At 28.6% G+C, this 12,129-nt stretch overlaps 1 protein-coding gene across 1 annotated transcript in view; it reads right to left on the reverse strand.

Annotated features, from left to right (window-relative positions):
* LOC127285843 (carcinoembryonic antigen-related cell adhesion molecule 1-like) overlaps positions 1–12,129 on the reverse strand; it is a 138,275-nt gene that overhangs the window by 23,625 nt on the left and 102,521 nt on the right. The window lies entirely within an intron of this gene.

Below are 12,129 nucleotides of genomic sequence, written 5' to 3' on the forward strand. Positions count from 1 at the left end.
TGAGTTGTGGACAATGAGTTTAGACTCAAAAATAAATTAAAATTTACGGATGTTACGTTGTCAGGCGTAACAGTTATAATTACACCTTGTAATATTGCTATTAAATTTGCTCAATTTTAATTTAATATCCTATTCCTAATTTTAATTTCCACAATTATGAATTTAATTTTTTTTTCTACTATTGATAGCTGCAACTGTTGACCTTCCTCGAATTTTAAATTTAAACATGAACATCTTGAAACTTAAACCGAACTCAGTAAAGCCTCAAAAGTAAGTAACTATAACCAATTCCCCAAGGGGATGAAGGGAGAAAAAAAATTTCAAGTTATTCAAGATTTCGAATTATCCAAGTTCTACACTAATTTAAAACTATATTTTCTTTATTATTCTCTTCCAAGCCCGGGAAATTTTTCTGAGATATTTTTTTTTTGAACATTACAACGGTGTTTTTCCTGTGCCACGTTATTTAAAAAAATTACTTTTAATCAAAACCGGTTATTAATTTCTAAGTATCAACGGATATTATATTCTTCCCTTGGACCTCCGTAGGATATCCTAAATATCCAGATGCTAATAAATGTTGAATTGTATTAATTTTTAGTATCAACTTCGATTATGAATTATTATCTGAAATTACAATATTAACATATATTGATGCATATATATATATATATATATAGTCAACGAGGAGTCGTTGAGTGTACTTAACTAAACAATTGTCTATGAGTATTATGAAGGATGCCCTCGTCAATTTCGATTATGTGATGCAATCGTTCGGCACAGCTCCAGATGCAATTCCGCCAGTGCTTTATTGAATTATGGTCAATGAGCTGCGAAGCGTGCCGAAGGAGCATTCGTGAACCTTCCTGCACAAACATTTCTACCCCCCTTGAAATAAACTTGATGTTTTCTATTTACCCAGTGAACGACCTATGGCAATATTCAACCTTGTTTCTTTGAAAACTTTCATATATTCGACTCTCTGTTATTTCCTATCAATTTATTTCATTTTCTTACAAAACTATTTCGGCTTTTTTTTGTTGTTGTTGTTGTTCCTTTACACATATCAATATATATTGTCTTAAAAAAAACGCCCATCGATATATAATACACAACTTTTTCCTTATATTGAAATAATATTTTTTCAATTTTTTTTATTATACGTCCATCTATCAGAAATATTTTCAACATTCAGGAAAATAGCTTGATATTTAGTTATTTTCTTGTATGATATGGAAAAGGAATTTTACGTTTAAATAAATAATTTGGATAAGTAGATGTTTATCTAAATAACCTTCTTCAAGTTATTTTAAAGCTGTATGTATGAATTATTATTAATTATTACCATAATTAATTTAAATAAATTAATAATTAAGAAATAAGTAATTTATTATAAATACTAAATATGCCGGATGAAAAAGTTAATATTTAATTTAATTTCAATAATATTAATTTGTATTTCAATATACATATTTTGAATAAAACGATTAGCAATTAGCAATCTGTTAATAGGAGCTTACTCCGAACTACTTTATTGGTAAATACGACTGGAAAGTTAATGCAAAAGTAGTTCATAAATATTGTTAAATTTATAATTAGTTGATTAATTTTAAAAGATTAAGCAACAAAAACGATAACATTCGGACAAATGGATTTTTAATTAAATTTTCTCCAACTTTTCAAAATTACACTGATTTCCTCTTCAGGGAGTCTAGTAAGTAATATAAAATTACAAAAAATTAAAAACAACAAACAAAAATACAAAGAAACTAAATTAATATGAGACGAAGACTATTACAAACTTTAAAAAACAAAAATACAAAAGGTAGTCAGAGTATTGAATAAATAAATAAAAATATATACATACAAAATTATAAAAGAACAATTAACAAAAATATAAATCAATAAATAAAATTAATTAATTTATAGAAGAATTAAAAAATAAATAAAAACAAAATAAATTCGATAAATAAAATAATAAACAAAATACAAGTTACCAAATAAAAACGATGAAAACAATTATCAGTCAATCATTCTCACAATCGTCAAAAATCGATAAAAATGGAATCAACAAAAAAACACCCATACGATGGAGAAATAGTATTTGGAGTCAGAATTAAAATTCAATTAAAAATGAATAAAATTGAGAATTAATCGAAGGAATAGTTTTATTGTTAGATTAGTAAATGATAAAAATAAAAATGATTAAAATAATAATAATAAATTAAAAAATCATGAAAATGAAAATAAAATAATTTAATAATAATTAATAAAATAAAACAAAAATAAAACAAAAAACTTACACTCAAAAATAATCCATTCTTTAAGAAAAACAAAAAACACAATTGTCAGAAAAATAAATAAACAAATAATTAAATAAGACATGGCAGATTTTAAAAGTTGTGACATTTCTGAAGGTACAATTATGACTGAACTCAAAATACTATATCTTCCTTACAATAGTCATTAAGTAACAATAAAAGCAAAAGAGACAGAAATCAAAAAAAGAATATTTAAAAAAATTTATTTCTTGGAGTTATTTAATGTGATTAAATATATTTCTGTAAAATAAAAGATAAGAAGAATATATTCCCTTTGAATAAATCCAATTACTTTTTGCCAGAAGCGAGAAAACATGATGAATGAACATAAAAATTCAATACGTTAATAAATGTCAGTAAGACAGAATCTCTGAATAAAATTTGTATTTCTTTAGCCTTTTTTGTATTATTAAGGTGCGTGCCTGTCGGCTGTAGCTCACACAAAGTCTTTCGGTATCGTTGGACGTTAAGTGATTGATGTTGAAGTTGTTTCGCAGCACGAAACCGTGTAGGATTGTGGTAATTACCTTAGCCGGTAAACTCCAGTGTAAACAGTCGATGAGGACTCTCCTCTTATGCATACAGTTTGACCAGTGTTGGTTTGACGTTTACTTTATCCGCTTGAGTGTTGCATAGCTGTTTAGTACCTATCCCTCCGTTATGCTGCTATATGTTGATGTTGCTATACTTGCTCTTTACTTATAGTAGAGCTAATCTGCCAGGATTTAGATACAGAGAATAAATGTTATCCTCTAATTTCCGTATCTTCTCACCGTTAAATCATAATCTGTTTTCTAAACAATAACATATTCCTCAAACAAACTTTATGGAGAAATTATCGTGTTATTGAAATTGACATTGATACTAAAAATTATTATGAGCCTTAATAAATATACTTTTTTTTACAAAAAAGAAATATGAGTATCAATTTTATCAGACATTACTAATTATATTGGATGTAAAATTGTAGTGTGTACATTTCGAGGCAGTGCAAATGTGATGCTGTTGATCGCAGTTAGGGTGTTTGCTTGCTGACAGAAACTACAGAATAGATGCTTGTATACTTGGATTATCTGTAGTGATGGAGGAACAAGCGAAGATGTGCAAACTAACGCTTTGCAAGGACAGAATATAACGGTCCGCTGGACCTTACGAAATTAACCAGCTTTAGCTAAAATTCATTATCCCTGTGAAAAATAATAATTTATTTATTGAAATAAATCCAACAGTCTCAAAGACCAATTACGGGATTATCGTTGTACAAAAAAAATTGTATATTAAGTTGTAACTACCATCATTAATAATTATAATAATATAAAACACATGCTTACACATGTACATAAAACTAAGGCATCATATCCTCTTTGTAATAGCAAACCATACATGTCACATGTCAAAAAATCTAAATTATTATTACAGTTAGAGTAGACCTTATTAAAAGTATCACAAATTCTGAGCATAGGTGTAAATAAACTTAGACCTTACGAAAGAATAAAATAGGGATTTAATAGCAATTTTGTTTTTAAATTTTTTACAAGTTCTGAATATAAAAACCAAGGTTCTGTTTGCTTCACGAACAATAGTATCAATGTGTGTTGAATCTGAGCGAAGATGCGAAATTGTTATCACAATCATCGATACAATTAATTGCTTTAAATATTTTAATGTCATCAAAATATATAGCAAAAAATTATTACAAAGAATTTCATCTAAATCATTCATTGCTGAATTTAATTTATTTATTGATTTTATTTTAAATTTAAATTATCTGTTATTATATTTTCAAGACAATCAACGTTATCTACACTTTTTAATTATTAATTTTGCCAAGTTCTTTTATGGAAAATATCTAAACCTAGGAAAATAGTTAAATAACCCGACAAGTAAATTTTATAATTCTAATTAGGAAAACTAAAATTAATTCAGGAATTCCATTGTTATTTTACAGCAATAATAGACCGCGAAGAGGGGGGATAAGGATAAACACCATTAATTAGACAAAATTTATAACAATAACACAATTTATTAATATTCACTTCAAATTTTAGAAAAAGTTAAATAATGGCAGAAGACCGAAAGACAAGATTTATATTTTATTTATTCAATTATACTTTAGTAATAATGAGATCGATTCTGAAGAAAACAACTTCTAATTAATTTATTGGGACTCACCGTCCATTTGACGACAAAGATGACGCATCGTCTCATTTTTATAATTTTAATTATTTTACACGAAAAAGAATAGAACACAACTTGACTCTACGAACACCAGGATGAGAATGAGAGTGAAATGGCTGACGAGTCAAACTCGAAAGCGTCGCTAAACAGCGACCTCTCCTCTCGGTGTCATTGAGATCAATTAATATTCAATAATATAATAACCGCGACCGATAATCGATACGCAGTTGTCGGTAACGCAGATCCCTACACTATCCGATGTTAAATTTATTGATGCGAGAAATCCATAGGAAATTGACTGCCATTATTGGTTTCACAGATCTTCAACAATATAGCAATTTCGTCTTCCTAATGATATTGAATATTCGGGACTCTCATCCAAATATATACACCAGAAAGCTCTTTCCTTGATGACTTCTAATTTCAATGATAAAAAATGATGTCCTCATTGTCTTTGTGACCCGGCAAGTATCCTTAATGCCTCGCGAGAGTTTTCAAAATAGAAAGAAAGGACAAATCGGAATCGAATTTATTTATATTACAATTCGACTATTAATCTGACGACTTTGGCAGGTTGGTTTGTTAATGCGTGAATTTAATATTTAAACAAAATGAAGTAAGTATGCTAAGAAAACAATTTTTATAATTTCCACCCAGGTGTCGTTTATTTACAAAATTTATTATTTTTAAGTCATTTGTACCCGACAAAATGCCTCGTTACAATATATAAGAAAGAGTAATGGTCCAAGATGAGAACTTTGAGGTAACCCAGAGGTAGGAACAATAGAAAAGGAGGAAAAACAATTATAAAAAAACTGTCGTACTTCTATTACTTAAATAAGATAGTATTAATTTAAGTATTTTATTTGGAACTCACTGTTTAGTTAACTTAGTAATTATTAACTCATGGTTCACACAAACAAAAGCTTTCGATAAATCTGTAAAAATTACATTAACTTGTTGATTAAATAAAAAATAATTTTCAATTTTATTGATAAATGTGAATAAATTAGATGTTGTAAAACGGCGAGTAACAAAACCGTGTTGACTCATAGAGAGCTTTCGGAGATAAATTTAATGAGACCAAAGAATGTCTCTAATTATCATTTCAAAAATTTTAGAGAAGTTACTCAAAGTACAAATAGGTTTGTAGTTAGAAACCCATGATTTATCACTACTTTTAAATACGGGAATAATTTTAGCTGATTTTCACACATCCGGGAAAACACCTGTTTTAAGTGATGAATTAATTAGAATAGATAAAGGTTTAACGAACCCAAGATGACAATAAAATAAGAAAGATTTTTGTCAGATGTATTCTAATTATTTAAAAATTTCATTTTATCTCTAATTAAATTGTCATCAACATGAATTCCATCTCCAATAAAATTGAGAAGTTCAGTTTCAGATATTCCTGGATGTGTAGAAGAAGGTTTATAAACGCTTAGGAACAAGTTAGAAATAGCATTTACAATATCTTATGAATTATCTATTTCAAGGCCATTATACAAAACCTCACCAGGAATTCCAGAAACATTCTTTGATCTATTAACATGAGACCATATTGAATTTGGATTAATAGTCACCTCACTCTCAATGGCCTTAAGGTAATCATTATACTGATTGTGAACCTTCTTCTTTACATCATATCTGATTCTTTTATATGCCTAAAGGTGCAGTTCATTAACAGATTTTTTAAATTTTAGTCTACAATTATTTTTAAGCCTGATTAGAATAATAATCTGTTTAGTATACCATTGAGGATATTCATCCGAGACGCCTCTTCTAGGGTACCAAAGGAAACTTAGCCTCTAAAATTTTATAAAGTAAATCATAAAATTAACATGCAGCTTCATTAACATCAAGAGAAGCATTAATCAATTACCAGCGATTAAAATTATAATATGTTATTATCAGCAACTTCGCAGGGTAAAGATGACAGAACCAAGTCTAAATATCTGTCATTTATATTAAGATTATCATTAAATTGATGTGATGAGGTTAAAATTCGTTGATCAATGTTTGAATTTTCCAATGCAATGTAATGTATCTCCAAAATAGAAAAATTTATATAAATGTTAAGATACATGAGCAGTTACATTCACAAATGCGAATTCCGTTGCTGAGAGACACAGTAGAGCAGAATGTGAGAGAAAGGGGATAGGTGTGTTAATGGAAAGTAGCAAACATTCATTTATGCAAATCGCTGTCGATCGACTAATCCGCTACGTTGAAAGGGCTCAGGTCGATATAATAAGAGTCGAATTCAAATGCAATTCCCTATTACCGGTCGTATCGATGCGGTCAGGATCAATACGGTTCGAGGAACGTATCGAATCGTTCAATTAGTGCGTTCGTCGAACCGTTGAAACGCGTGATTAATAGCGCTCGGATGTGTTTATAAATGATCGCATCAAACGTGCTACATAACGTGTGTCGTGGGCCGTTGCATTATGCCGGAATATGGTCTGCACATCGTATAACCGAACAATTTACACACCGCTAGTTATATAATTTACGAAACATCATTTTCCACTGTACCTTTCATACTATAATAGGGAATTTTAACATAATCCATTCAAAAATTTTATTTCACTGTTGTGAATATTTTCTTGTCTAACGCGAGGGGAAATTCACTTTATTAATCCAAGATTACCTTCTTTTTGGGTATGAAAGAAAAATTCAAGTAATCTTAGTAATCTTCAAAAATGTTAGTAGTAATCGCAAGATGTCTCTATAGTAATCAGGTAATCACGCCAGAAATCGTGGTGCGATTGTATGGCTCCCTTGAACACTGAGATCTTTCGACTGTTGCCGAGAACTGGAGAAGAAGTCCAAGCTAGAACGAAGTGTCTAGTGTGATGATGCCAGCCAAGACACCAAAACATACTTGTCAAAATCTGTATTAAATCTTATTTTCTTTTTATGTTAATTTCGAATTATATATTGTATGATTTATATTTAGAATGGCGATATTATGTAATATAGTTTACAAGTAATGAAGCGTAACTTATAATTTTATATTAAAACAATGGATTAGATTTTTTCATTATATTTGTGTAATCTTGATTAATAAAAATTATAATAATACAAGATTGTGTGTTATAAAAACAAGTAACAACTGTATTTTTAATAACAAATTAGATTCAAATATAATATTATTATCACATCCTTGATCACATCACATCATATAATTTTCAAATTTACTTAAATGGGTATCTGTTAAAAACTAATTTAATATTTATATTCAAATTAAATATTTTATATTAATGTTTCTATCGTAATCAATATAATATTTCCATTTAATACATAATTTTTATTGATATGAATATTTCCCGAGTAATAAATATTAAGATTGAAAAGGCCGATCAAAGCTTATTTCCACCGAGCTCGTCCGAAGTTAAATTTCAATAGAATGAGTACAGACGCAGTGACTGGCAATCAAGCCGGCAGTCCCTCTAGAAATTTCAGGTAATCGCGGAGTAATCCCTATAGGTAATCGCATGGTGGTCCTGGTAATCGCAAAGAAATCTGGTAATCCCAAACAAATATCGAGAAATATTAGAAATCAACATAAAAATCTGATACAGATTACCGTTAGCGATTACTGATTACTGAAGTGAAGTCCCCCTCGGTCTAACGCAAACGAAGTATTTTCGTCTGGGAATAAGATGCAATTAAAGAATTAGATGATTTCAAGGAGAAATGGTTATTCCTGTAAATTAGGTATATTCGCTCCTTTTGGATGTCTTGATATTGAAAATTAAATTTAAATTATTAATTTAGTTTTGTATACATTTTCGTGAATCTAGCTTTGAATTTTCTGAAGTTTGGCGCGGTAAAATCATAAATGCGTTATATAATATGTATATTCATAATGGTAACATCCTGAACGTAAAGTTACTTTTATTAGAATTTCGCAAAATCACAGCTGAGGGTTTTTGCATAGGATTGTACTATATTCTGATCCTGTATAACAGAGAGAAGGTATACCGGCAATAAGAAAAAGCTCACGATTCAAGTCACGAGTGCAGTTTACGTGACGACTGTGTCGTGTTTCAATGTCCTGGTACCTTCTCTCCTTGACTTCCGGTAATGAAGACTGGCAAGTAAACGAAACACTAGAGTTTAATCAATAAACGATTGTCTCTTGCATTTTTTTTGTGCTTATATTTCTGTATTCTACCTGGCACCTCAAGGTGTTTAACTGTTTTTTTTCCATTTCTGTAAACAATATTGCGGATACAAATTTTGATTGAGTAACAAATACTACAAGGTTTAATTTTCTGTCAGTTGATTAGAAATATTTTACTAATTTCAAATAGTTAATATGAATTGCAGAGGTAATATACGAAGTTTTATGTCACTTTTATAGAAATCGTGAAAATTTCCAATAACCACCCTTGAAATCGTTTAAGAAGATGTATTTTACACCTGTTTGCAGCATCTGCAATCGCTTTGGATTTGGAATTCAAATTTATATCTTCAAACAACTATAAAACTTTGTATATATGCTTTGAGACTAGAGGCCAAGTTATGTTATTTTCCATTGTATAAAATCAGTTAAACTTTACGATCAATAAAGTCAATTGAGATCTTTTTAAATTTATTATTTTGTTAATATATTTATTTCTTTTTTTAATTCTAATGATTATATACATCTCAGAAGGAGATCCTAAAAAGCTATTATATTTTTTTAAACCTGTTTTATTTACAAAGTGGAAGCCTTCGAATTAAGGGGATAGGTTGGAAACGAAAATGCTAATTGTAGATGAATCAAAAAAATTATTGTATTCACACTTTTACAAATCTCTCTCGTAAAAACTGACGGGTTATGATCTTTAGTTCAAATATTTAATCCCACTAAAAGCAGAATTAAACACTTGTTACGTAATGCAACATAAATAATTTAAAAAATTTTATAACAATAAAAAGAATTAAAACAAAATTTAATCCAATAACTCTGGAACGATTTTAAGTAGCTTAAGGGGTTACACCACTATAGGAGGCTGAAATTTAATGTTTTTTTTGCTATTTTTTTCGGGGAAGGAGAAATAGGAACATAGTTAAATTGAAGGATATTGTTAGGCATATTTTTATGTTTCTAAATTACAAATAGTACTTTTTGTTCCCCAAAAAATAGAATGTTTTGTTTCCCAATCAAAAAATTACACGTGTAATTACACGTGTAGATTTGGTCACCTGTAATTACACGTGTAATTTGTCCTTTGAATTTAAAAGTTATTTTTCAAAAAATTCCACGTGTAATTCATACTTTGAAATTTTTAAAAATTTTAAGAATTTATTACACGTGTAATTGATACTTTAATATTTCTTGAATATTTTGTAAACTTTTACACATGTAATTATATGTGTAATTCATACTTTGGAACTTTTTTATATTTCAAGAATTGTTATACGTGTAAATACACGTGTAATTGATACTTTACATATATCTCGAATATTTTAAAAACTTTTTACACGTGTAATTGATTTTTTGACATTTCTTAAATATTTTATTAACTTTTACACGTATAATTTTAAAAAAGTTTCAAAGTATGAATTACACGTGTAATTACACATGTAAAAGTTTATAAAATATTCGAGAAATATCAAAGTACCAATTACACGTGTAACAAATTCTTGAAATTATAAAAAAAATTTAAGTATGAATTACACGTTTAATTACACGTGTAAAAAGTTTATATAATATTTGAGATATATTTAAAGTAGGGGAATAGTGTCAGGGTTGGACACAGTTTTGGTTTTTTGTTTATAAATATTTTGTTTAGATAAATTCAGTCAATTGTGGTATATGGGTGGAAAGATCTACAAAAGAGGAACACTTTTGCTGTGGACCGTAAATTGATTGGTCCAAAATTAAAAAAGTTATAAACATTAAAAAAAAAATCTAGTCAGGGTTGGACTTTTCAGTCAGGGTTGGACACTTTTTAAAAATCGAAACGCATTATTGGTAAAAACGTAAAATAACATTTGTAATGTTTTTTATTCTTATTTTTTCATGTTTATCTTTACTTATTCTTTACAAATTGTAAAGCTTCATGGGTTTAAAAAAGGAATGAACTCAAATTACAAAAAATATCGCTTTATTGTTCCAAATAACTCAATGAAATGATGAACAAAATTTATACAATTTAAGTTTTATTTTTCTATTATCTTTGGCACAATTTTGCACTGAAATATCAATAAAATAAAATTTATTTGTATATTTATTTATAAATTGTGTCAAATTCATAATTAATATGGGTGTCCAACCCTAACTAGAAGCATCATTTTCGAATTGTGCTAACCATAACCAGACATGTGTCGCGATTCGATTTTTCACTTTTTTTCTTCTTAAATTATGTACCCCACAATACATTCAATAAGCTTACCTTGCCGAATTCTTGCTTTTTTACACATTTTTTAGGTTTATTCACAAGTCAAACAAAACTTTTTTTATCTCTTCGATTGCACCGAAGTCACAGGAGACGCTACTTTTGATTCTCCAAAAATGTAATGCCACAAAAAGTTAAGTTATACTACTAGAAGATTCGTCACGTACGCACACAGGTGGCGCTAGTGTTCTTATTTAAAAAAAGCCAAGTGTCCAACCCTGACACTATTCCCCTATCAATTGCACGTGTGTAAATTATATGTGTAACAAATTCTTGTAGTTTAAAAAATTTTTAAAGTATGATTTACACGTGTTATTACAAGTGGAATTTTTTTGAAAAATAACTTTCAAATTGAAAGTACGAATTACACGTGTAATTACATGTGGTCAAATGTATACACGTGTAATTTTTTTGATAGGGTTCAAGCGTTTGGCCATAATTATGTAATTACATTCCATAATTTTGTAAAATGTAAAACAATTTTATAATAAAATCACAAAAAAGAATTTCAATTTATCTCATTAAAAGTACTTAATAAATTTAAAAATATGAATAAAATATGAATTATTTTATGATGGCCTTAAGGAAATTTCCCTTATGGTCGCTTTTTCTAGACTTTTTGTCTCGCGCGCTAACCTCTCAGGATTCAAAGCTGGTCCTAGTAGTAGAAAAAGAGATAAAGGTGTATGAAATAACGCTGAGAAAAAGATAAAAAAAAAAAAAAAAAAAAAAAGTTGGGAAAAAAAGAACAGAAACGTAGAGAAAGAGAGAGAGTTGGTGGAAAATGAACAAGAGAACAGACAGTGGTATAATGTCTCATGCGACGTGCGGTAAAGGCAACCATAAGAAATGCATATCAGAAGCAAGATTACACTGCGATATATAAAATAGTAAAATTATACGAGAGAATACTTCCTCATATGATACGTGTGTATTGTGTGAGAGCACATGAAAGGAAGAGTTTTCACCATATGTCCCTTGAAAAATACATCAACCCTGAATATATGAGCGTTTCAAACATTTTACTTTATTTTAACTTGACAAAGAAGACTAATTAGTTAAATTTTCTGAAACTAAGTAATTAAATGATATGCTAATTAACTCGAATTAAATTTCATTTTAGAGTGCCTGCTTTCTGCACTAAATTCACCCAAATATATATATATATATATATATATATATATTATAAAAATAGTAAATGAAATATTTTTTTTCCCAAACTATTTTTAAAC

Source organism: Leptopilina boulardi, unplaced genomic scaffold (assembly GCF_019393585.1).
Source record: "Leptopilina boulardi isolate dan_hultmark-lab unplaced genomic scaffold, ZJU_Lbou_2.1 LbouV2_341, whole genome shotgun sequence".
Taxonomy (NCBI): Eukaryota; Metazoa; Arthropoda; class Insecta; order Hymenoptera; family Figitidae; genus Leptopilina; species Leptopilina boulardi.